The sequence below is a fragment of the Bombus pascuorum genome, chromosome 14 (assembly GCF_905332965.1).
Source record: "Bombus pascuorum chromosome 14, iyBomPasc1.1, whole genome shotgun sequence".
Lineage (NCBI taxonomy): Eukaryota > Metazoa > Arthropoda > Insecta > Hymenoptera > Apidae > Bombus > Bombus pascuorum.
This window is the reverse complement of record NC_083501.1, coordinates 5450532-5476246: the sequence shown is the minus strand read 5'-3', so window position 1 is coordinate 5476246 and position 25715 is coordinate 5450532. Positions and strand designations below refer to the sequence as shown.

The 25715-nt window shown below is 39.5% G+C and overlaps 1 protein-coding gene and 1 long non-coding RNA gene across 5 annotated transcripts in view; one reads left to right on the top strand and one right to left on the bottom strand.

The window, feature by feature from the left end:
- The window catches only part of LOC132914090 (venom dipeptidyl peptidase 4), a 292561-nt gene that overhangs the window by 180436 nt on the left and 86410 nt on the right, over positions 1 to 25715 (bottom strand). The gene's annotated exons all lie outside the window — the stretch shown is intronic.
- LOC132914236 (uncharacterized) lies at positions 3253 to 4580 on the top strand. Its single transcript, XR_009659543.1, has 2 exons — positions 3253 to 4019; positions 4251 to 4580. It is a non-coding gene; the product is annotated as an uncharacterized LOC132914236 (long non-coding RNA).

Sequence of the window (25715 nt, the reverse complement as noted above, 5' to 3'; positions counted from 1 at the left end):
CAACCCAATATTTAGTTACAAAGACACGTTGTCTTGTCGTATACCGGAAACAAGAATTTCCTATGAAACACAATTGAAGTGAGATTGTTATACCGTACTGATGAAATTAGTAGACAAGTCACGAATTTATGAAGCTAATTAACACACCGCTGACCGGTCACGGAAGAACTTGTGTTCTCGTGCATGAAGCTAAGTTGTTCGATTTTGCATAAAATAAACGGTGGTAGGGTTTTGCATAGAATAACCGCCTAACAATACGTTGAAAGGATAAGTCTTGGACAGAAAATTTTCCATCTACCGAGTATTGTAACGCGAGTACTGTATTTTGCATGCTTCGCGTATCTTTCAGCAGCCTATAATTTTATAGGGAAAATGCAAGTTGCCGCGAATCAATGGCAATTCATTTAACGCTACTTTATTCTAGAAAAGAACAATTCGTTATCGACAACCTTCATAAATATGTTATTTCATTCTGTGCTATTCTATTAATTAATTTATTAATGCTATTATATTAATATGAAAATACAATTTTTACAAATAACTTGCATCGTGAAAAATAAAGAATATTCCCTGACTTTACGCTAATTTCAGCCAACGTCTCTCTTCAACGAGAATCTGTTGGAAGTTGACCTGTTCCAAAGGGAGCAATGATTCTCTTATCAAGGCTTCAGACGGGTGCCATTCGCGTGGATCCACGTATCTGGCGTAAAATTGCTGGAAAATATGTTTCCAACGTTTCGTGGAATAACAGCGATCCTAGGTGGCTCGCATGAGGGAAGCAATTAGTCTCGCACGAGGTATGGTCGCGCATATCTCGAAGAATACTAAAGGAACCGCATACAATAATGCATCGCATGACGAACGTAATTGGACTCGCGTGAATCGCGCTCCCCGTCCATTGATAACTCTTCGGTTGTAACGCTTCTTTGCAATGCAAAAAGAAAAAAAGAGAGAAAGAACATCGTTCCATAGAAGGGAATTATTGAAATTTAAATAATAATCACGATCGAATCAAGGATAAGCCAAGATTTACCTACTACAAATTGGAGCGATTGGGTTGAGGGTGGTATTAAGATTTCGCAGATCTCGCTTTTATCGATATGGAAATGAAGTTCGAGGAAAATATGCACACGTGAAATTTTCCACGCGATATATGGCACAACGATAACGAATAATGCATGAAACCTTGCCGATACGACAAATGGCGTAATACGGAAAAATGACGTTGAAAATTCTAAAATTGGCAAGATCGAAATAATTTCTAAATTTTTCAAGCAGAAGATCTATGGATCTCATACATAATTAATAGGATGTGCGAAGCTTACGGAATACTTGTCACGTGCCATCGTTCTTCTGTAAGAGCCTTCTTGTTTCTTCTCTGCGTCTCTGCATCCAACGTGATTAATTTTATATTTCGTCGAGGTTCTTTGATTTATTAATTCTTGAACGCACAGTGTTTAAAAAGTATAATAATAACCCAAATTTCTCGTTATCTGTTATACGACGTTAGTCTTATTACCTTCCTTTATATATGGAATTATTATTAAATTACCTCAATAACTTTGTTAACGATGTAAAGTATAATACTTTGTCGTATTTCCACGACGATCGATTTTCCTTCCAATTGAAAGAACAGAAAAAAATTGTCAAAAGTAAGTAATTAATAAATGTTGATCGCTTTAAAAAACGTCAAGTATTCGACAAGAATCGTAGTAACGAGAAAATGAAATTTCTGCAGTGTATCTCGCAGAAAATATACATTTTAATATAGCACGATATTCATAATAAATGCACATAAATTCGTACAGACGAATAACTAAATCCAAATATCAATTCATAATGACGAATGATTAAATAACACGTGAATTCACAGAGACCACGAATATTAATTCGTAAATATCGATAACTGAAAATAATAATCTTACACTCTTATACGCCGCGTGCATCGTATACTTAATTATTCTCCAATAATTTTCCCGATTTCCGGCGGAATTAAAACTTTTAAACAAAATTAACCACGTTCTAACTCTCCGGTATACTTAAATTAATGGACTCGGGGTTGAGGCAACGCTCACTTTATCGAGCGAGATTGGAAGGTGTCAAAATTGCACCGCGAGGTTCGAACTTCATTGGCCGGGTGAAATTCAAGACAGCTCGTACGATTCGAATCGAATCCTGAGTTAGTCTATCAGAGCTTTCTCCGGCGAATCTCCAAGTGGAAAACCACGTACTCGAGGTCAGCTATTTCGAACGGAACCCTGAAGGCGGTTGGATACCTTTTCGAAGTAACAGTTCCCAAACCGAATCCAAAGTTCTGTACATTTTCCCAAAGGACAGCCCTTGAATTTAATCTAAGCCCTTCGTCACCATCCAGCAATTTATATTCAACCCATTTCTACTTTTTTCTTCCAGCGTAACCGCTTCTTGGCCTTGATGAAACTTCGAACGCGTAGGAATCTAAGAAAAACTTCGTTCGTAACAAACGAAGTTTTCCGGTTACTTAAATATCGAAGCTGCCTGGACTATCGGAAAAAAGAAAAAAAGGAAAAGAGATATACAGGTGAACGTGGCCACGAAGCAAATAAAAACAGCCGTTTCCTTGTTGAATAATTAAATCGTTGATTCACCGGGTGATAAAGACGAATTGCTAGGGCCAAATACGTTGGTCGTTAATTTTCCCTGGAAATCCAAGATATTCTCTCTCTCTCTCTCTCTTTCTCTACGAAAACAAGAACGAACGAGAGAAAGTTTATAAGATCAGAAGCGTTTTATAAAGAGACATCGTAACTTCGCGAAAAGGATTTATCTTCGACAAAGAACACAATGAATAAATGCGATGTATAGGACAGAACGAATCATCGTTACCAGCGTAGTAGAAAATTTTTAGAGCAAAAATTATTCAACACCACAGTGTATAAATTTGAAAGTTTCCTTTACACGCCACTGTATACGTTTTATTTAAATAAAAATTATCATTCTATAGAACGTACGAACTGCATATGCGAAAGTAAATGTATCTTTGAAACGTCATAACTTTCTACCAAACAACCGATGTAACGATAAACGCTTTCGATCGCAGAACATTATTATTCCATGCAGTGTACGAGCTTGTATATGCAAAGTCAAACGTATTGTTAAAACATCGTAACGTTTGATCAAATAAACAATATAGCGATGAATACTTCCAATGGAAGAACGTATACAAAATAATACTCGAACGTCGAACGATCATTAATCAATCATCAACTCGGTACATTAATCATCGCTATGAGCATTGTAAATTTAGATCGATCGACGATACCACTTCCGTAGTACCCGTAATTTTCCTTTTGTTTCGCGATCGAGAATTAACAACAAGAATCAGCAAATAGACGTTCACACACGGATTAAGATTGCTCGTGGTGTCTGTTTTCGCGGGGCACGGATCGCAGGTGTTTTGCGGCATTCAAGGACGTTTTGTGAAAAACCAGACTCGCGCCCACGATATTACGTTAATTAGTTAATTTAAGCGTTCGGAGGAGCGCGAGCGAAAAGTGCGACCGACAATCCCACGAGCCGTGTATCCCGCAATCTGGTTACTCAAACTTGAATAAATTTCCCACGACACCGAGACAACTACATTTTCTGGTCATCGAATCAGAACTGTGTGAAATTTTCAATATTATATCATCTTTTTACAAAGTTAAATCGCGTGAGAATTATCATAACAAAGGTTAAAATTGTCAAGCTGTTGCGTGACGCTTGAAGGATATTTTTCGCGAACATGTTAAGCGCATCGTATCGATAATGTTTGGAATCTGAAAATGTACGTAGAAACTGCAAGATATTTAATGTATATAGGTATATGTTTTTTCTATTTATCATACAAGTGTTTAGGGTGTTAATTATTCGTTGTATCGGTAAACTTGAACATTAGGGACATCTTCAATATTTGTTATACGTTTATGATGGCTGTTGATATCGTATACTATGTCTTTATTAAATATATGTTTGTGGTTAAATGTCTTGTAACTTTTGAAGTATAAATTAAGTTCAAAAGTGGTCTAACTAAATGGTCTAATTAAGTTCAAAAAGGTCTAAACTGAAATAAGAAGACTTCTGATATTAATACAATCAGTAAATGAATATGTACAGTGGAATACAAAATATACGTAATGTAGTAAATGGTAGAATATATCATTGCTATTATTGTATCATTATTTTATGTATTTTACAAGTGTATCTCATAGTCGTATATCGTAATTTTTAAGTATAAATCAAGTTCAAAAGTGGTGTCTAAACTGAGATAAGAAGACTTCTGATATTAATACAATCAGTAAATGTATATGTACAAGTAGAATACAAAATATACGTAATGTAGTAAATGGTAGAATATATCATTGCTATTGTTGTATCATTATTGTGTGTATTTTACAAGTGTATCGCACAGTCGTATATCGCTGTACATGTTATATATGTGTAATACAGCGCTATATGTTGTACGTATTATACAATATTGTATCACTGAGATTAATGTATACGTATGTATAAGATTGTCAGATTATCGTAAGGCCAGAAATACATCGTAGAAATTTAAACAATGTATGCTTGGCTCCCACGTTTCTTCTCCCCGTGGATCTCAAACACAGTTGGAATAATTTATTACATGCGATACGCCATTACGCCTGATCCTCTGTGATTGCCATCGCAGACATTCGCGTTTCACGTTTCATTCCCTGAATAATAAATTCCGATCCCAGGTTTTTCATCGTGCGACGAGATTTCGAACGAATCGTCTGGTTATATGGCGCGTTAAAAGAGGATTTATTTCGTACCTTTTGATCGTAATGTACCGCTATTCAGCAGAGATATTTAAAAACAAAAATTCTCGTTGAGAAGCACAGAGAGAGAGAGAGAGAAAGAGAGTGGATTTTACATAGGAGAAAAATCGGACGATTCTCTGTCATTCGTTTATAAAAAAAAATTCGATTGGAAACTGGGAAACAGATTCGCCCTCATATTCATGGCTGTAATGTAACGGACGCGCGTATTTAAAATCGGCCACGTTTTATTTGCATTCTATTTGCGTATCGGCAGGCATTCAACGTGCCACGCCGAATCACACGTAACGCGGCTACATTTTTAATGAACGCGTATACACTTGGAAAAAATACTGGCTCTAACGAGATTTCGATCGTTGTACACGCACGCGGTAAACAAGTATTACAGAGTGGCAAATTTTACAGCGACGGATGAATTAGAGGATTATCTTTTAAAACTGATAACGATGCTTGGAGAATTATTTCTATTGAAAACGACGTGTTAACATTTCAGAAAAATCTATAATCTTTAATAAAATTACAGGAAATTAAAAAACAGGAAATAACGCGCCTCTATCGTATCTTCCACGTGTTTAAGGAATTTTCTCACGATAGAGAAATACGAATCGATGGAAAATGGCTGGAATACGTTTGTTAGAGTAATTAAAATTAAATAACAATTATAGACTTAGCTATATTTACTACATAATTCCTATTTAATAATATCCGGCGGCGTTTTTCTGGATTAAAATTTACTGACACATTATTCCAGAGGCATTCTTTTACAGTAGCAACGAGTAATTAATTCTTCTACCCTTTTCCCCCGAGGGCATTCGATTCTCTCCTATTTTTCTCAAGTATTTTCTTCGCGAAATAATTTCCAAGCATAAATAAGAAACCTTACTCGGAATAAAAAGCGGCATTTTCTCCTGTGCCACAAGTCCAACGTCAAGAACAGCCGCGGAACGCGAGAGAATTAATAAATAAGCCTGAAAAAGCGAGTAAAAGGAGAGATCGCTTGTCTACGTTTTTCCGTATAATTCCGAGTGAGGAGCGCGTCGAAAGTGGCCGAAAAACGATCAGCTTGCCGCGATGCCTGGTCATCGAATTGAAATCCCTTTCTCTATATTCGCTTTTATTTTCTTACAGTATCGCTGTATATTATGACCGACTAATATATTTTACTGTTCCACTACTTGGTCTATCTCTGCTCACTGCATCCTATACGTATGTAGCGGCACATGCGTCACAGGACGTTTCGATTCGAAAATGCCTCACGTAGTTGTTTTGCCACACAGGATTAACACTGTACAACGCACATAATGTAATAAACAAACTCTGGACAAAGCAATATCGCGACTACGTGCAACCGTCAACCAGAGCCAAGTTCAAATCTTCCGGTATGCTCCCCCCCTCGACCAGTATAAATAGACGACCATGTTCTCCAGACATAGTCACTCTGTCATCGAGATCATCAGTCGAGCGAATCAGCATAACAATTAATATCAGTACCGCAGTATCGCGGAATCCTGTAACGAATATCATCAAGACAGCAACGCTTGCGATTAACTTCGTATTCTACATTTTAAAATACCTGTAAATATAGTTAACGAAATCAACTCGTCTCGTTATTAACTCAACCAACAACACGTCACACCGTCCACCACACGTATCCGAATAACGCTATCCAAGTAATTCCGAGTATGTCGAAGAGTCAAAACTGCTCAGTGATTCCCAATTACTTATCAGCGAGTTGAATTGAGATACGTCAAGGATACACGCTCGAACGGTGGTTCACCCAAGTCGCGGAAGATACTCCACCGCATTATCCGGACTGAATTCGCTTGTTTACAGCGGCGCCGCAGTTTCTTGCAAGTCGGTCGTGCAAGCAGTCAGGGAGAAATTCGAGAACTTCGTAGTACGTATACGTAGCAAGAGAAAGGGGAAGGCAGAGAGAGATGGGGAAGATTCACGAGCGAAAAACTGACGAACCTCTGGCAAGAAGCCTCTGTCAATCAGGCTAGAGTTTACGAGAGGCAAGTGTAGTTGAAATTCTCCGCTACGTTGGTCGACGATACTTAAACAGGACTTCGTACGTAACCTGGCAGAAGCTGTTTCTCTTTTGCGACTGAGGGTCGTAGCTGACGCAAAGATAGGTACGAGCGGGAACTTTGCTAATTCCATGTTACGGTAATCTTCGACAGTGTCGTCATCACGACGAATTACAACGACGAACGTCACCAGATTCTATGCGTATCTCGCGATTACTAATTCCTGTTGGTCGTTGCGCGACGAATAATTTCTCTCGAAGATTATTCGGATAATCTTCCCTCTGCGCTCTGGGTTTACGTTAAAGTTCCCGAAACTTCTATTAATTTATTGTTACAGCCGGACTGCGGACGTTCATTCGCCGCTGGAAAATTCGAAGGCGCGGGAATAGATAAAAACAGATGCAAATAACATGCAAAAGTGGATAGGATATCGAAAGTTGGAGCGTGGAAATTTTATTATTTTATTGTTACGGTTAAATTTTTATGCATTTGTAGGGAATTTACAGGTGCGTCAGTGGATAAAACGGAATCCACGTAACATGGAAAAATATAGATAAACGTAGGCAAAGTTCGAGCGTGAAATTTCATTAATTCATTGTTACCGGTGGACCGCGGTTCTTTATGTGCTTATGGAAAAATTGGAGAAGCGAAAATCCACATTATATATATAGAAATATGTAAAATATTCAAAGTATAGTATTCGTGAAAATACGCGTACAATAGATAATGTGGTAAAGAAAGCATTCTCCGCTTGGATTCCATTCTTTTAACGCTAGAGGCGCTACAATGATCAAATAACCGATCCGCATATTATTTTTCCTTTCATTACTTTTTCATTCGTATATTCTTTGTAAAATATATCAAAGTTTGCCTGTCCCTTTAAATCACAATATTCTTTCGTATTAGGTTGTCTCAAAAGCTTCTTTCGCTTTTACAAGCAGATAATACATGCACAGAATTTTTTGTTTTATATTATTTTCTCGAATTATGCATGAGCCATTCTGTTCTATTTCTATTATTACGATCATACATAATTCAATAAAATAATACGAAACAAAAAATAATGTCTATTATTTCTATTATTTTATAAAACGGAAAAATCCTTTGGCACAGCTTAATACATCTTCCACTTTGATTTCTTCGCTACTAGTAGTAGAAATATGAAGTTGCATAAATAACAGCCTGCTAACAGCTCTAAGACGTTTGAACAAAGGTATATAATATCCGAGGAAAGGATTCTCGTCATTCAACGAGTGACAGGAAATATCGTGGAACGATGGTTAGTTTCATCAGGAGCGTGTCGACGTCGACAGGTGTGAGGTACGTTTGAAAAATCGACGATGATTCAAGGAAGGCGGAGAAATTAATCCGGGACTTAAACGGACGTCACGAGAGCGAGAAACGTGTCCCGTGGCCAATTTTCATGATGCATTGCCAGCCGCAACGCGCATATTGCTGCGTAGATGTGGGAAATATTCAACGTAGGGTGCGAGGTTTTCGGTGAAACACGGCTAATGAAATCGTACGTTCTCCGCTCCAGCTGGAAATTCCACCAGTGTTTCCGCGTTTAAAGTTAGGAAATGAAGAAGTCTCGCCCCTTTGATCATGTAGACGATGAACGTGGTAGAAATTTGATAATCTCATTTGAAGATTTTACGATTCTGTTTGTAATAAGCAACGTTTCGCTCGGCTTGCGAAGTTTCGGCCAGTTTCGTAAGTGAAATTCTCGAGATGCAGAACTTCTTGTTACTGTCTCGTATTAATATTTAACAAGTAACGTTCGTACATCATAGTAAATGTAGTTGGATGATTTGTATTATATTACGTTACGTTGATAATTATTTCGTTAATTGGAAGAGCCACGAATATGTAGATGATTTATTTATCGCGATGATGTTTATCGAAACACGCGTGCAGTTTAAAAATTCATAATCTACGCCACGTAACAAAATTTTATCGAAAATAACAGGTAAGAAATAGGAACTTTGAGCGTATCCACGTGCTTGACATTGAAGTCACGACATTTTAGGAAATTTTGAAAATTCCAAAGAATCTGGATTTTAACAAGATCAGACGAGAATCTTTAAATTGTATGATTTTTAAAGGTAACGGGATTTTCCAAGGCTAAAAAGTCAGTTACTGTATGAAAGGGGTAATCTTCTTGATGAGGGCAGCTAATTAACGTCACTCAATCTGCAGAATAATTTTTAAGAAGAAGAGCGCAGGGTTTAATGAAGAGTCGCTGGATGAAAGCCGGAAGAAATGTAATCCAGCTAAGAGAAAGAAAGATGTTTCATACGGCAAAAGAGGCAAACTTACGAACTTCGTACTTGGTAAAAAAGATCGAAAGAACGTGAACTTAACCCCATAAATACTTGTTCAACGTACGCATCCTATCAAATAAAGGAACATCTAAAAGTAGAAAAGAAATTCCTCTCTATCTGAAACTCAGATCCTAAGAATCCAGGAACAACCTTTATCTTACAAAAGAAACAAAGATCTTCAACTATAAGCTACCCGCGTCGATTTTTTGGCGTAAGATAATATGCCTAGAAATCTTTATCAAATTACGATCGACATTCACAGTTTCATTTCAACGCGAGAATCAGAATTCTTCATTAAGCTATAAGCCATCCGTGTTGATTTATTCGTCTAAATAAATCACACACGTAAACAGAGTATACCCGGAAATTCTTTCCAAATTGAAATCAATGGACCTAACACTGTCAAGCTAAGATCTATGTTCTATAGAAGAAAAAGAATCCTTCATTAAGCTATAAATTCTGTCCATTTATTCCTATAAATAAATTACACGCTAAACAGTGTATCTAGAAATTCTGTCCAAATTGAAATCAACGGGCCAACGCCGCTAAATTACGATCTATGTTCCATACAAGAAGAATTCTCGATTAAGCTATAAACCACCCCGTCACTTGTTTCGGACAAATAAACTGCGCAAGTAAAATACACTTAAAATTCCTTTCGAATTAGCAACAAAACTCAGAACCCATCTAAGAACCGAATTACGATTCCCCTCGCATGATTCATATAACACGTGGGAAGGAGCCCTTAATCGAACTACAAACCAGCCGTTATCCTCGCCAAATCACCACGGACAACGAAAACTTGGAAAGCAAAAGATCCAAACAACTATCTCTAACGACCCTAACCCGATTTAGAACGGCAACTCTTAACTAAGCTGTAAACCACGCTCTATCCGCCAATCTTTTGATAAATAAATTACACGATCGTTTCAGGCACCCCGTAATTAAGATAAGTAATCTTCAAACGATCGTTCGCGTGTCACAAACGGGATCAGGCGCAGGGAAAGCTGTTAGGAGGCGTGCAATATGAACGGCGTGCAAAACTCTGGCCCTTCTGTATCTTCCTGGCTATCAGAATTTCGTTGGTTCGAACGATTAACGAAACTTCGTTCCAAGTGGACTTAAGCGCGTTCGCCGATGAGCCTAGTCAACCACTTGCAGGGCGGGGAGTGGTTTCGCTAATCGCGAATAAAAGCAGAAACTTTCAGATAGGGTCGCGGCAACGTTTGCCGCCTGCTGCTATAATCCTTGCACGGTCACCTTCTCAAACCCGGAACAACTTCTTTAATTCCATAAACTTTCCTTTTAGTGACTCTGAATACATTAACGAGCGGACGTGACCCCTGCTAAAACTACGATTTATCTTAGACCCATAGAGAACACGGGGATACGAGGTGTCGCGTACCTCCTTTCTTGCGCACTTCCGGTTCGTGGATGTCGAGAGCGGATAGCGCCTCGGGCTGTCTTTCACGGATGGTTGAGTTAGGTTGCTTCGCGTTCTTCTTTTCCTTTCCTTTTTTTTTTTTCTTTTTTTTTTTTTTTTTTTTTTTGAGGAGGCGAGCAAACATCCGACAGAAGAAAGATTGATTTTTAATTTAACGTTTTACGTCAGAGAAAGTTAATATAGCAAAGTTCATAAGCGAAGAATTAGAAATTCCTTGTAAAGATCATCCTTATTGCTGTTGATGAACGAATCAGACGGGAGTAGATCCGATTAAACCAATCATCTTAGGGTTTTTCATTTTATTGAAATTTGTGAGATTCTGTAATTTATTCGTGTCATCTTTTAGCTTTTAGGTTCGTTCGGACGAATGTTGGTACATTTTGCGCGGAATTTTAGCGACACACAGAATATGTTGCAGGTCGATAATAAAATCAATGATAATTTATACGAAACCATTAATATCGTGCATTTACAAAGTAAAAAGATCATAATATACACGAAATCTCTGGTTACTGATTCAGTTACGAATACCATGCCAGCCTTCCGTTAATTCATTTATACATTTATTTCCTTGTATTCGGTCAATTTGCATTATTGAATTGTACTTGTTGACTCGGGCACGCTTATCATGTTTACAGGAAAATTGTAAAATAACGTTCGTACACCTCTCCTGCGACTTCTAGCTACATTGTTCGCATTTAATATTGTTCTTCGCCGTCAGCAGTGAGAATAATACTAATTATGTGGGTTATTATGAATATGCGTATAATTCACGTTAAATTCCAACCAGACAATGAAATTTAACCAGACAGTCGATTTTAATCTCCAACTGAGAATGAAATTACATCATGAAAATAGGTATAAATTGTAAGAATTTGCGTAGTACATTTCTCATTGTTATTTCCTTTTCCGCTTAAATCCTATGATTGCTATAAAGTTTATTGAAATGGTCACCAGTTCTAAGAAAATTCTACATCTGGTCTTTTAGTTTTCTCAAGCACCGAAGCCATCGACAACGTATAGACTGGGTCGAAGACAGACCAGTTGGCTTCAGGATTTTCAGTCATAGGGTAACACTGCTAGCGTGCGGATCTGGATCAGCTCAATTATATTCCGATTTGTATTTACACTTCAGTATTTTAAAATATATTTTCTACCTTACAATTTATCCACGCGTTCCTTTGTTCACATACATCTAATAACCTCAACAAAGTTTGAAAACATCGAAGTGTAATTCCTTAAATCTCATTCTAACACGCGCAATGGATTTCCACAAAGTATTGGATATTCTTCCACGAAATTTCTATCCCATTCAATCTATGACTTACTTTCTCCAAATTTTTCAGCGCCAACGCGATTTTTCCGCGATCTTTCCCTTGACTCTGTAACGAATGGTGAATATGTAAATAAATATATTTCCCGCACAATGTTAATTTTATTTCAACTGAACGTGAAACGGAACAAAACGGTAAAAGTCAATCGCTCGGCAATTATCGATGAAGGACGATGACTACGAAAGACATAAAATGATTTCAGCAGAAATATCGCGTTCGCAAACGATTCTTAGTTTTCCTATCGTTTTACAGGGCCGTTGGTTCATCTCGGAGGAAGGAGCGAGCGAACAATAAAGTCCATAAATTTCTGAAAAATTTATTAAACAATAAACGTCAAAGATACAATGGGAATGGACGGCGGAGAAGGTTAGGGGGAAACGAACGGTCGATTCCTTCGACTTTTCCATTGGATATCCCCGTGGCACGGTAACCACCAAGCCGGCTCACTGTATTTCTATTTGTTCCGGCGATCGAAAATGGAGCAAAACGCTTCGCCGGTTGGTCTGTCGATTTTCAAAGCCGTTAGAGAAGAAAAAGTACGCGCGCTCGTACATAGCTCTAAGCGACGCGTCAACTATAAATCTCGCTACCACGGCGAAACGCAATAACTCGTTCTGCCTCGAATGTAAATGTCACGCGACCACCCCATAGAAACTAGCCGACTAACAAACAAACCTAGAAAGAGCGTCGTTGCGCTATTTGCAGCTGCGTTTCATGATTATTCGAGGAGCTCGTGCTGCCTCGAGAAACGTAATACTTCCCCTGGTACACAATATGAGAATTCCAAGACCGCGTACGAAATCGTATTACTCGAGACTTTAGGTCTACAGCTTTCGTATTTACGACAGGAACCGGGTGAACGAAAATTTTATCACAAAAAAAAAAAGGGAAGAGAATTTGGTCATTTGGTCCTTGACGAATTGGAAGGCGGTCGAATAAACGTCGATTGAGAGAATCAGGGGTGAAAGGAAGATTTTATCAGAGTTGGTAACGTCAAAGAGGAAAGGAAGGAAAGGATCAAGAACACATAGAAACAAAGATTTGATAGATATCTCGTGCAATTTTCTCTAAATCGAATCAATCTTCGGGGCGAGGATTTACACCCTTACAACGACAAGCGATTCCAAGCATTTTCGCTCGGCGTCACATACTCGTCACTTCGTTTCGTCCCAAAGAGAGAAAGAAACTTCGAAACTTGCCTCGATCAACGTTTCCTTCGCGAGCAACCGGTCCATCGCCAATCAACCGAACGAAACAAGCCTCGATCCAACTCGTCGCAATATTTTCGAAAACCAATTAGGTGTCTCGAACACGTTTATTCCGCTAGAATTACATCCCCCTTTCCTGCCGACATAAGTTCGAAATTGGTTAAAACTAATGGAAACTTGGCAGTTCGGTTCGGCTGCTCCGTCATTCGATCCTCACCGTCTTCACCGTTGGCCATTGTAACGTCACTGTTACATTTCGAAATTGATAGGATCTCGCGTAATTAGACAGTTGCCTTCCGTTCGAAACGAAATTTATCGCTTCTTCGTTCGGTTTCGACGTAAAACGAACTTTCCTTGTATTCGTTACTGAGCAAGGTATTTCAGTTTACGAAAGATCTACGCTCGTCTATGGGAGTATTTTTTAGGGAAAGTAACGGTCGAGAGACGAATCTCGTGCTTTATGTCTTCTTTAGTTGACGCTTAAGCGAGTACGAACATTTTTTATCGTTCGAGCAAAAGGTGACACAGACTAGATATCCCTATGAGTGCCAATTTAAGCCGGTACAGCAAAAGTTCAGATTTTTCCGACTTATTTTCCGAAGTAGCTTTCTTGACAGAATCTCGTTATTTTACACGGAAGAGCGGAAAATTCGTTCGCGGTTGTAAGCTTGAAATTTTGAAAATTAATTATTTATTAGGGCTTCTCTGTCCAAAGAAGGAAATGTTTAAAAGCCGACGTTTCTTTTCATTTTGTTCCCCTCCTTTTTTACACACTGCGCGTTAATAAATCATCTAAGCGGACAAAATCTAAGCAAAGTTATCTCGGCATTTCACATAGAAAAGCGAGAGATTTATCACGGTTGGCTTGAAATTTTCGCGATTAAATTCCTTTTTCAGCGATAAAATATGTACGAAACGAGCGAAGAAACACGAAAAATTGTAATTGTGTCCGATTCCCGATTATTTGCAAACTTTATATACAGCGTCTCCACTGACTAAGAGGCATTCCTACCACTTAAACGCCTCGTTGCCTAGTTCTAATTACAAACTCCAGCTACTGAATCGCGAAATCGACTACGCCTAATAATGTAAATAGTACGTAAGGCCGCGGATGTTTGATTGACTGGCGTGATTGAAACGTCTGCGCGATAATTCAGCCCAGCAGAGGGCTAAGGAGCAAACTGCGAGACAGAACTATGCCAGCATGTGCGAACATAATTAGCAAGAACGTCGGTAGAAGATGGAATCAGCGAGACGAGAATCGAGATCTCGTCTTCGAGATAGATTGGCTTCGGCAAACAGTGTCCTTCGCTGAGAACATCGCGCGAGTGAATGAAGATCGATCCATTCTAAGATTAGTTCAACAACTTCTTGATGTCTCTTGGATCGGTTAATAGTCGATACGTTATCGAACGTGTTACTCATAGGCCGAGAATATTTCCAAAGAAAATTAGAAAAATTTGTTATTAACAACTCTGTTAAACGTTGATCACTCGTTTCTTGGCTTTTGTCTATTTAGAAGAACGCCAGCTGTCTGAGACGAACGAAATATCGAATTCTCTTTACGATTAAGAGACGACGCATCCAAGATTCTTTACAAATTCAGTTTAGTTTTTCTCCAATTCCAACTACGTTAACGCACAAGTTTCCCTTTCCTCTTGAAGAACTTGTTTCTCGGCACTCGCAGTGTTTTCTACCAGCGCTTTTCAAGTCAAGATAACTTTCCTCGAATTGGGTCACGTTATAGTCCATCGAAGAAACGAACTGTCTATTTAAACGAATGATATCTGTCTAAATGAATGGAACGTTCAGTTTCCTTTACAACTAACAGACGGTGTATACGAAGTTTTCTATAGATACACTTTTCCTGTTCAGGAATTTGGGTTACGCTACATCAACGCATAAGTCCTTTCCCCTAACGCTGGAAACCTTGTTTCTTAGCACTTACAGTGTTTTCTACAACCACTCTTCTTCGTTTATGTAAACTTCTATCTCGGCGAATACACTTGAAGAAATGAGAAGGTATCGAATATTTTGTATTTCCTTTTCGCGTATTATGCGCGCGCTAGTCGCTCTTGCACCTTCGAATTCCTTACGAACGCATAAGAATTCGAACTCGCATACTGAACACTCTTTCGGAAAGAATTTACAAGTCGTCCAGCGTGGTGGTAAAAAGATCAGAATCCAAGCGAAAGGCTCTGGCAAAGTTTTCGACGATGAGGTTGAAAGGTTCTCATTATCGGCATTCCACTTATCGATTACATCTACCGCGTTCTCCTTTTATTCGTTCCATCTGCAACGTGTCAGTTGGAAGTCAAAGTCCACGGAAGATATAATCGAATTGTCGACAGAAGGTCTTGCCAGCAAGGAAGAAACTCATCTTTTATATTAGATGTTTAAGCAAATCAGCTGCAGGTCTATGATGACAATTTGCGACAAGCTTTGATGGAAGATAAAAGGTACGTTGCGCGCTACATTATCTCATCGTCAATTGCAATCAAGCGTGTAATGCTAGCGGAGTATACTCGTGGGATGCAAGAATGTGTGCGAAAGATGAAACATCGTTGAAATCCATTGAACTCGCGAAGTAGCAGTAACTCGACCAAGGCTTCGTATAATTGGCTCGGTGTTGCGGAACGGCCGAGCTCCTCGAACGTTACCCAACGCAAATGGGCAGGCAGCCGAGTGAAGTGGAATTCGTCGGGACTGAATCAAAGTACGCCAGAAATTATACGTAATCTCATTTAGTCCGTGTATAATTCACCGGTGAAACGACTATTCAACGCCGGAGCTTCGGCGGTGGGAACACTGGTTCGTAAATAATTGCGATCGAATATTACCGATATCGGAAAAAGGAGAGAGCAAGATAATAGAGAGAAGACGAAGAAGAAATGGAAGGAACGCGACAGAGAAGAGGAAGGATCGATTAGCGTGATTGCAGGATACAGAAACAACGAGGTTCGAAGCAAGGATGGTCGAAGGAGGAAAAAGGAGAAGCAGGAACGGCATCGTCGTGAAACAGGGAAAGGCGAAGATGAAGAAAAACTGACAGAGTGGAATAGAAAAAATAATTGCCGCGTTATAATTGAAATATAGTTAAAGCTAGGTAGAACCGGGACAGCGAGAAGATGAAAGATGAGAGAAAAGAGGAATCGGAAAAAATGAAAAGGGGAGAAGATTAAAGAGAATGAAAAATTGATGTCGTTGAAAATCACAGAAGGATCAAAGGTAGAGGCAGAGAAACGACGAATAGAACAAAATATACGAACGTACAAAAATGAAGAATTGGTAGAACCGAAAGCTAGAAGAATAAGAAGGATCAGAGATAGCAGAACGAAGATAAAAGAAACATAAGAGGGAGAGAGGGAATCGGTATGAATGAAAAATAAAAATGAAAAAGAGAGGAAAGGGGAAGAGGGGGACGAACGAAGAGAATTTGAGTTCAAGTAAAATCGATACGCAGAACCAGTTTGTGTTACGCTCGATCGCGTTGACATTTTAATGGGGACGGGTCCATGGTGGAATTTTGCTAAGGGCTTCTTGTCGTCCAGAGTCGCGGCGCGGCGTCGAGTCCGTTGTTCTTTGTGGCCACCGTCAAAGGGTTTCCGCGGTAATTGATCGGTCATCCGTTTCCCATAGTTCATTGCAGTTACGTGCTGGCTGGAGCACGTTTTCAATCTAGCTGGCTCATTCATCCGACGTCCCGCAAACGTAATGATTAATTAATCGGCCAACCCGCGGTGAATTAATGAGACAGTGTTTTTTTTACCACGATGCAGCTGTTACGCTTCGAAATGATCCGTCTCGTTCGAAGAGTCCGAGCAAAATGCTTATTTCTTTCTCTCCGTCGCGTTTCGTTCCAGCTTTCACCTTTTCCTCCATAACGCGTAGGAATAATCGATCGTTGTCTTCGATATAATTACTCGTCGGGGCGAGGATGTAATTTCGTACGAATCTTTTACGTACATTGCGATTTTTCGCGATAGAGAAATATTTACTCGTTGAAATTCAATCGCCTTGTTCTGACATTTATCACGTTGTACGTAGTGTAGTATCGTGGACGAAAGGCCTAAGAGATATCGGGAGAACTATAAACAGTGTCAGTGGAGAAGCCAGAGAGTGTGAATCGAGAAGTCAGGGAGATAGTGTTGCTAGCGTTGTCGAGAGAGTGTGGTCCGCGTGAGAGAGAGAGCGTTGGATCCGTGGTGAAGAGAGTTGCAAATTAACTATCTAGCTGTCTTAATTATGATACGTTTCTGTGATTAGTTCACGTTAAACAACCATCGTGCCCTATTTAATCAACATCTGTTTAATCAGTTTATTGTTAATAAACTAACTGTAGTAGTAAGATCCTACAGTAGCCTGTGTTCGATTATACTGAACAAGGAATTCTTCACAATCTTTTCGTCCAATCGGACATGGATAAAGCGTTTTCTATCTACGGATAGCGTTGCAAGTGGAAGAACACTTGCGTTTATAAAAATTGCCTACTCTGTCGTGATAAGCATGTACTTCGATACAATCATTGAGAGCAAATATACAGACACAATGGGTGGATATAAAGATGAAATAGACAGGGAAGAAATCCTCTAATTATTTTAAGCAGTGTGACGATCACAGGTTCGCCTCGAGATTTCTTCTCCAATGCACTTCCAATCTACGACACGGTCACAAGACTCGAGGATGCGAGTAAACCGAGAATCCAACCTCTTCTACCTCGCTTACAAACACAAATTCCTCTATGGAAGTTTCAACCGACAAAATGACCCTCGTACGAACCAATCGCTGCTTCCGCCATCCCTAATCCCATCAACGATCCACGAAATCACACACAAATCGCTAGTATAAAACCTATTCCATCGAAATTCTCCTTTTTCTCTCCGATCATTCGTCCTACAATTGCAAAATCGTAAAACGGAATATAAAACGATCCCAATCCACCTGACAGACATTTCTTTTGTTCAGGCGACCACGAAAAGTAAAAAAGAAAGAAAGAATGATTACTGGTACCATTTGCAACCGATTTTACAGGGCAACGTGACCAGATTAGAATTAACTTTGAACGAAAGCTATGAAGTGGATGTGCGTTGAATAAATAAGATGACACTTTTTTGCGATGACCAGAAGCGTTAAATCTTCATGGTCATCGGTTGAGAACCAGGTACTCGGAGCTTTATAGCCTCCCTGCTCGTCATTTAGCTGTTCCGCGCTTAATGGATACCTTTGAAAACGTCTAAGGGACACTCTATCCTTTGGACTTCGTAGAAGGAACAAGTGTTCCCTGGTGAATCAAAAGTGGATCGTGAACGATATCTGGATCGTGCGAATTGAGGAATAAAAGCGTTCTAAACGTTATTTATAAGATAAATTTAGAACGTGCAAGTTTGTACCGATTATGTAATCATTATGATTTTGCATCTTTTTCTGCAAACAGAATGATACATTCATTCGCGCGTTCTAAGATGTATTAGGTTGTCCGAAAAGTCTCTTTCGTTTCATAAAGTGATAATAGATGAACAACAATTTCTGTTTTATATTATTTTATTGAATTAGGAATAATCCATTTCGTTGTATTTCTATTTTTATGTTGTATAATTCAATAAACTAATACAAAAACAAAAAACATTGTCTATGATTTCCTTATAAAATGAAAGAACATTTCGGACAAGGTAATAATTGGAAATAAAGATTAGAAAGTGTCGTGTCAGTAAAATATAACAGAAAAGAATTATGTCAATCAGAGGGCACGAGGAAAATCTAAACGACGCTTAAAGCGATCGAATATTTTCACGAATCAGTATGGCTAGTAATCGAATGCAACGAAGTAAAACTTTTATATTAAAATTGATCTGAATTCGTGAATATACATATAGCGTAAAATTTTGACGCTGGTAAATTAACTTGGCACGCTATTTTTTTTTTATTTTTTCTTTTTTACTTTTTTTAAAATAAAATCGTAATAATTGTAAATGTATCATACCGTCGGATGCAAATGAGATTTTAGCGATCCAAGTTATTGGATTCGTACGATAGAACGCTATGTGTCGACGTCTTTTTTATTTCCCTCGCGTTTATTGCAATTTGATCGGCGTTATGATTAATGCCGGGCACACGGCAACATTTATTGGACGTGCAAAAAGCACGACGACGCATTGTGTAAACATCGTGTCGGGGGAGTATGCGCTGATAACCGACTATGCTGCATTATAACGACATCCGACGTTTATCGTTCCGCTGCTACAAAATAACGCGCGATTTTCTGCCCCTCCTCCCCCTCCGCCGTACAGTTTCACGCAAAAGTAAGCCTGGATTCTCGTGCTTAAAAGACGAAAATACCAACAAGCGATCGCGAATTCTTTACTTCAACCTGTTCCATTTATTTTAATATCCAAAAAATTGGCGTTCAGTTAGTTGCTCGAGTTAGCACTTTATTCGAGAATTTTGGCAACTTCTCGCTAGTAGACCACCAACACTTATACATTTACGGAGAATCTCAAGGTATAGCGCTAATTAAAATTTACCAGATAGAACAATGCAAATATTCTACTACCCAAGTTCCATGCTTTTAATCGTATTCCTAAGAGTAGGAATTAACATAAATATTAGGTTGTCCGAAAAGTTTATTCCGTTTTATAAGGAAATAATAAACGTACAACGTATTTTGCTTTATATTATTTTGTCGAATTATTACGACCCATTTTATTCTGTTGACATTTCACAGACTTGGTTTCACGTTTGTATAAAGGTACACTATTATAAAAAGACACGTTTGCTAAAGAAAGCCACTTTTCGGACAACCTAATATCTATAGTTCATTAACAAGGTAGCAATAATTTCTAAATTTTCCAAAAGCCTAAAAAACGAGATCTGAAGCTACGCTATAGAAAACATCTCTACGTCGATCTATCACGCAGACTACCATAAGAAACCGTGTCAAACAGCTCTTTTTACGGTAAACCTCCGATAAATACTTTTTCTTATTCCAGAAAAAAAAAGAAAAAAAGAAGAAAGAAAACACGGAGCAGGGTGCTGTAGGAAAGCGAAGAAAGAAAAATACGAGCAACCAGGGGGATGGCACACGGCGTTAACGAGCAGAGATCGCGGCACGAGACCGATTTTCCGCCATGGGTGTTTGAAACTTGTCGGCGTGACTTCATTAAATGCGCGCGATACACGTCGCAAGATAAAACTCCACGCAGAAGGTACACATTATGCGGCGAGCAACGTGACATGGTATCATGCAAGCGGAGCATCCTCTAATGATGCAAGGACCGGATGGTGGCACAGCAATATTCTCTTTCGTAGCTTTCCTTTTTGCCACGAGGCAACCTTTCTATTCGTGTTCAGTCGTGTGCCACCCTCTTTCTCGCTCTACCTATCCTTTTATCTTCCTCCTTTTTTGTGTTCGTTTACCCTATTCCTCCCCGTCTGTCTGTCGGCGCTAACCTGCGCATGGAAAATTCCAATAATCAGCAAACTTGTCTACGCGTGTACACTCGCAACCGGAAATTCATTAGACGGCCATTGTGAGCTTCCCTCGCTCCAATTAGTATTATTTTTCCAGCTGACGCGCGCGTGTTTATTTACCGCGAACCAAAGAGGCCGCGTTTCGATCGCTGATTGCCACGTACGATCGACGTTCTTTGATTAATTTAGTTATGAGATTCATCTGGTACAAGGGACCTCCCGCTCGTACCGATTTTCCTAATATTCGGATACCATCGATTCACGAAAGTAGTTGAATATTTAGCATAAAACGGATTTCGTATTTATCCTGTACGCGTTGCGAGAAATTGTTTGAATATGTCATTAGCAGCGTAATGATACATCATCTTCGTTGTTACGCTGATCAAAGTAGTGGAATATTTACATAAAAAAAGATTTCGTATCTATATGTTACACACGTTACATGAAACACTGGAAGATTTCATTAGGGTTGTAATGGAACACGACTGTCGTTGGTTATATCGATGAAATTTGGAGCCAATATGGAAATGTATACAGAAATGATGAAACATTTATTGCAAACATACGTTTAGTGGAAGATTAGTACGAAAGCACGAATAGCCATTTGGATGTAGAGGATATAATACGTGTAAAGATGTCATGTTCGATCGTATCAATAAAGATAGAAATGAACAATCTGAGTTATGGAAATTGAAAGATTAATGCGATGTGATATTGTCGATCTGTGGGTCGAGTTTACGTATCGAATTAATCGATGAGTTTCCTCGTTCGCTCGTGAGGAGGCTCACTTAACTACATCTGATCGTTCACTCCGAGTGACTCGGCGATAATAATAACATTTGTCATTAATTACACGCATTAATTGCTGCACAGGATGGCATTAATCACTATGATTAATTGCATGCCGGTAATGCCGCGCCCACTCCCATTACTCCAACTTCCCGCCCCCCTTTTAATATCAAAAGACCGAGGAAAAGAAATCGCATTGTTAAGCACCTCGTTTCTAATATGACTTATCATCTTCACATACCAACTCAGGAGCATCGAATTATATTTAGCAGCGAAAGTACAAAACTAATTACTTTGGTATTTATTCGATGACATTTACTTAACCTATAATCCAATCCTCATTTTTAAAACGTACAAATACAAGAGGCAAATAAAAAGTATTCTAACCTAACCTATTTATTTGCTTGATGATATCTATCTAACCTATAATTAAATCCTCAAATTGTCTCTTAAGCTACACAAATACAAGACAGCAATAAAAGAATTCTAACCTAACCTACTTGCTTATTTGACGATTCTTATCTACCTTATAATTAAATCCTCGAGTTACTTTTAAGCTACGTAGACACAAGACACCAATAAAAGAATTCTAACCTAACCTACTTGTCTGTTTGACGATTTTCCTCCAATCTGTAATTAAATTCTCGGTATACTCTCAAGCTACGCAAATACAAGACACCAAGAAAGCAATCCTAACCTAACCTACTTGCTTATTTCATGATTTTTATCTAACCTATAATTGAATCTACAAATCGCACTTGAGACACGCGAATATAAGAAGACACCAACGAAGAGAAACCAACCTAAGCTGCTATTTTCGTATACCGATTCAAGAATATGAGATCATATTTGATAAAACAAACGTGCAAAATTGTTTATCGTACTGTGTATTCCAACGGCGTCTAAAATCTACAAATGAAATCCTCGAATTAGCCTCAAAAACACAGGGCCATTAACAACGGCATTAAACGAATTCTGAAACCATCGCATCCACGCTCGTATTTACCCTGAAACGCAGCAAAGACGCACTGTGGTTGAAAAGTCAGTCAATGTTGGATCAGGCTGTACAGCCGTGGAATCGGACATCACGCTCATCGAGGGCTCGTAATTTCAATTGGAAAACGAGTAAAAGGACCGTGGGGAGGACTCGTTCGGGCTCGTGCACGGAAAGCTGAACGAATTTCAAACCTCGCATTAGTATTCGACGAGGTATATTCGAGAGAGCTGAGAACCGCTGGCTGGTCTCCGCGTGCATTTCAACGGCAGCTGCATCGTATCGTCCAGAAGGGTAGACCAAACAGCTTACCGCGATGGCTGCTTCCCTCGCAATCACGCGGCGATATCGTAAATACAGCCCCTTGAAATTCCTTTAACTAATATCGCTCCGAGCACCGTTCGTCGCGCTTCTTCTTAATCCCGAAACTTTCTTCGGTTCTCCCCGTCTACGTATCGTAAGGGCGAAACTTTTTTTAGACCAACGTCTACGAAATTATTCGATGCACCGTAAATAGCGTTGGCAAATAAAAGTCCGCGCCACGAAACTATCGAGAATAGAGCGAAAAATATAAACGGATAAAGAAACGAGAAGGAGGAAGCGATCGAGATATTCGCAGTTGTGAAACTGGAGCAAGTACCTGAAGGGAACCGTTGGAAATGACTATTCCGGCGCGAATTAAGAGGATTTCGAGAAACAGGACAGTGCTCGGGGCAGGCCTCATTACAGGCGATCCTTTGACGATGAGACGTTGGAGAACGCCTCGAGGGTCGTATAAAATTCGTGGAGAACACCGAGTTCTTCCTTCGAAAACCAATACTCCGCTTCGATTTCATATATATATATATATAGCTCTAGAAAGTATCCAGCTATTTGCTTGCTTCTGACCGACTTTGATTTAGAGACGAAATTACGAATGAAAATTATACGTTAACGAACGATGATGACGCGTCGTCGTTTTAAAAAATGCAAACCGTATCTGCCACTAGATATGAGATTTTTGCCCTATGTACGTGCCTAGTGCTGAACCGTTTCCTTGAAAAGTTTCATTTCCAAATTTCTATTTGCACAATTGACGTTTAAAACGTCATGTGTAGCTCGACAAGCGATAAATCTCGTTATTATATGACATCGGTGAAATTGATTCTAAAATAAACATTGCCAGCTGTAAATTGTAACTCTCTGTCTCTTTCTCTCAACGAAAAAAAATGGCAATCGTTCTTAATCATGTCATGAACCTTCCAACAAACTCAAACACGAAGCTGTAATATTTTCCAATCGACATGTACATCGAGCGAAATTACCACGCGCTCTTTCGCCTTGCAGTTAAAAAATTCAGCACGCCAATCGACGTGCATATATCGAGCGCGCACCAGGCCCTGTGTACGTTTCAAAAAGCAATATCTGTGAGCTGTTTAGACGGCCTCTATTCGTGTTCCTGTACGTAATACAACGTCGGCCGCGCTCGTGTCCCGTATTCAAATTCAAAATCCAATAGATTTATTTTAGAATCACGTTGCACCGGCTGCGCTCTCGCCTCTGCCTCTTCTCTTCGTTTTGTCGCCCGTACCACTGCCAGCCTCCCTTCATCCAGTCCGTGTCCTCTTCTTTTCCTATTTGTCTGCATTTCGCTAGCAACCCCCGCAGTCTTCTCCTCCCCTCTCCGCCCCTCTACTCTTCAGCTCCTAGTTTCGCAACATTTGTACGCGAACCGTGCCCCAGCATTTCGGTTCCACGACCTGCGTGTACAGCGGCAACGATCCGCGGACCATCCTGTTACCGCTGCACGTGAAATCCTGAGTTATGTACGACCGTGCAGGCCAGCTGGATTTCCAACCGGAGGGTCCATTCTGTCCTCGTACCGCTCCTTAACGAACCGTCTACGATAAACACACCACTTCGATGCAAATCGTCGCGGATGTCCACGCGATTCGCTGAATTTTTTGTCTTTCGATCGACGGATGAACGTGATTCGGATGTCTCGTGTCAAGAATAGAGTTTCGGTTTCCCTTTCTTCCTTCGCTGTTTCGTTTTGCATTCACAGTGGCCCGAGCAAACACAGTGCCAACAGAAAGTTTACAACTACCTCCCTCGACGCTCGTTCTTTCCACTCGAAATTAATTCTGCTGGATATGAAAACGCATTTGGAACTATAATTACGACGTTCTACTCCGATTAAAATAGATAATCGCGTTTAGTTCGAATTTGGAAGTTTCTCAACGCGTTCGAGACCTGTGGAAAGCTTAGAATTATAGCAAGAATTGTAGAAATAAGAACAACTACGACAGTAATATATATCATTAGAAAAACACTATTACAATGTTACAAAAATTACAAAAATATTCATGAATTCATAAACATACATCGTCGTTCGATTTTTTCCATTATTTCATATTTTACATTTTACGTGCTAGCGTTTTATGTTCGACTAATGTTCTCGCCTAACACTCAGCTGGCTAAGTAAACCACGTACACGACTGATAAAGCGCACGTTCCACAGAAACGCATAAAATTAGAGAAAACAAAAGGACTGTTCTTCCGAGAGAAATACTGTGAGAACCAGATAAGTGGAGAGAGGTGTAACTGCGAGACAGGGCTGAAGGGTAGAAGAGATTTGGGATACAGTGGCCTATAATGTATGCAATTGGGCCGAGGCAGTGTGTAGGATGGTACCTACCTCCTGTTGGTCGATTATGCGTGCTGCTGAATGGCGAGAGGAGACTAGGAAGCCAGAACCATCGTCCGCCTGCGTAGGCGCTATGCATGTCAGGCATTATATGGTATTTGGTGTGTATCTGTTCCACGCACACCGTGCTTTGGCATTCTGCGCTAGGAATTACAGTGGAACACGTGTCCCAACAACATTCTGCGTATGGTCGCATTCGTCATCGATGATCACTTTGCTATTTACGACGAGTGGCTCACACGGCGTCTTAACGGAATTTAATAGGACCAGTGGCAACCAGAGATAACTTCGAGCTTCGATAATTCGCGTGTACAAGAATTGAATTGATCGGTTTCGATTTTTACGAACTTTCCAATTTTCACGTCAGAGATGTACGACCGAAATATATATATATTTTTTTCTTTTACAAATAATGGTTGACGAGGAATGAAACGAAAAAATTTGAAATTTTAAATCGATCTTGTATCTCGTGTCGTCCTCGAGCATCGCGGCTTGGAAAGAAAAGATCGAAACGTTGGTGGAGAGGTCTGGTCGTAAGCTAACCTTAACCCAAGCTGAAGTTGGACCCAATTTTGGCTCAGTCGATTTTAAGAAGTAAGTTGCGCGAGTAAAGTAGCAG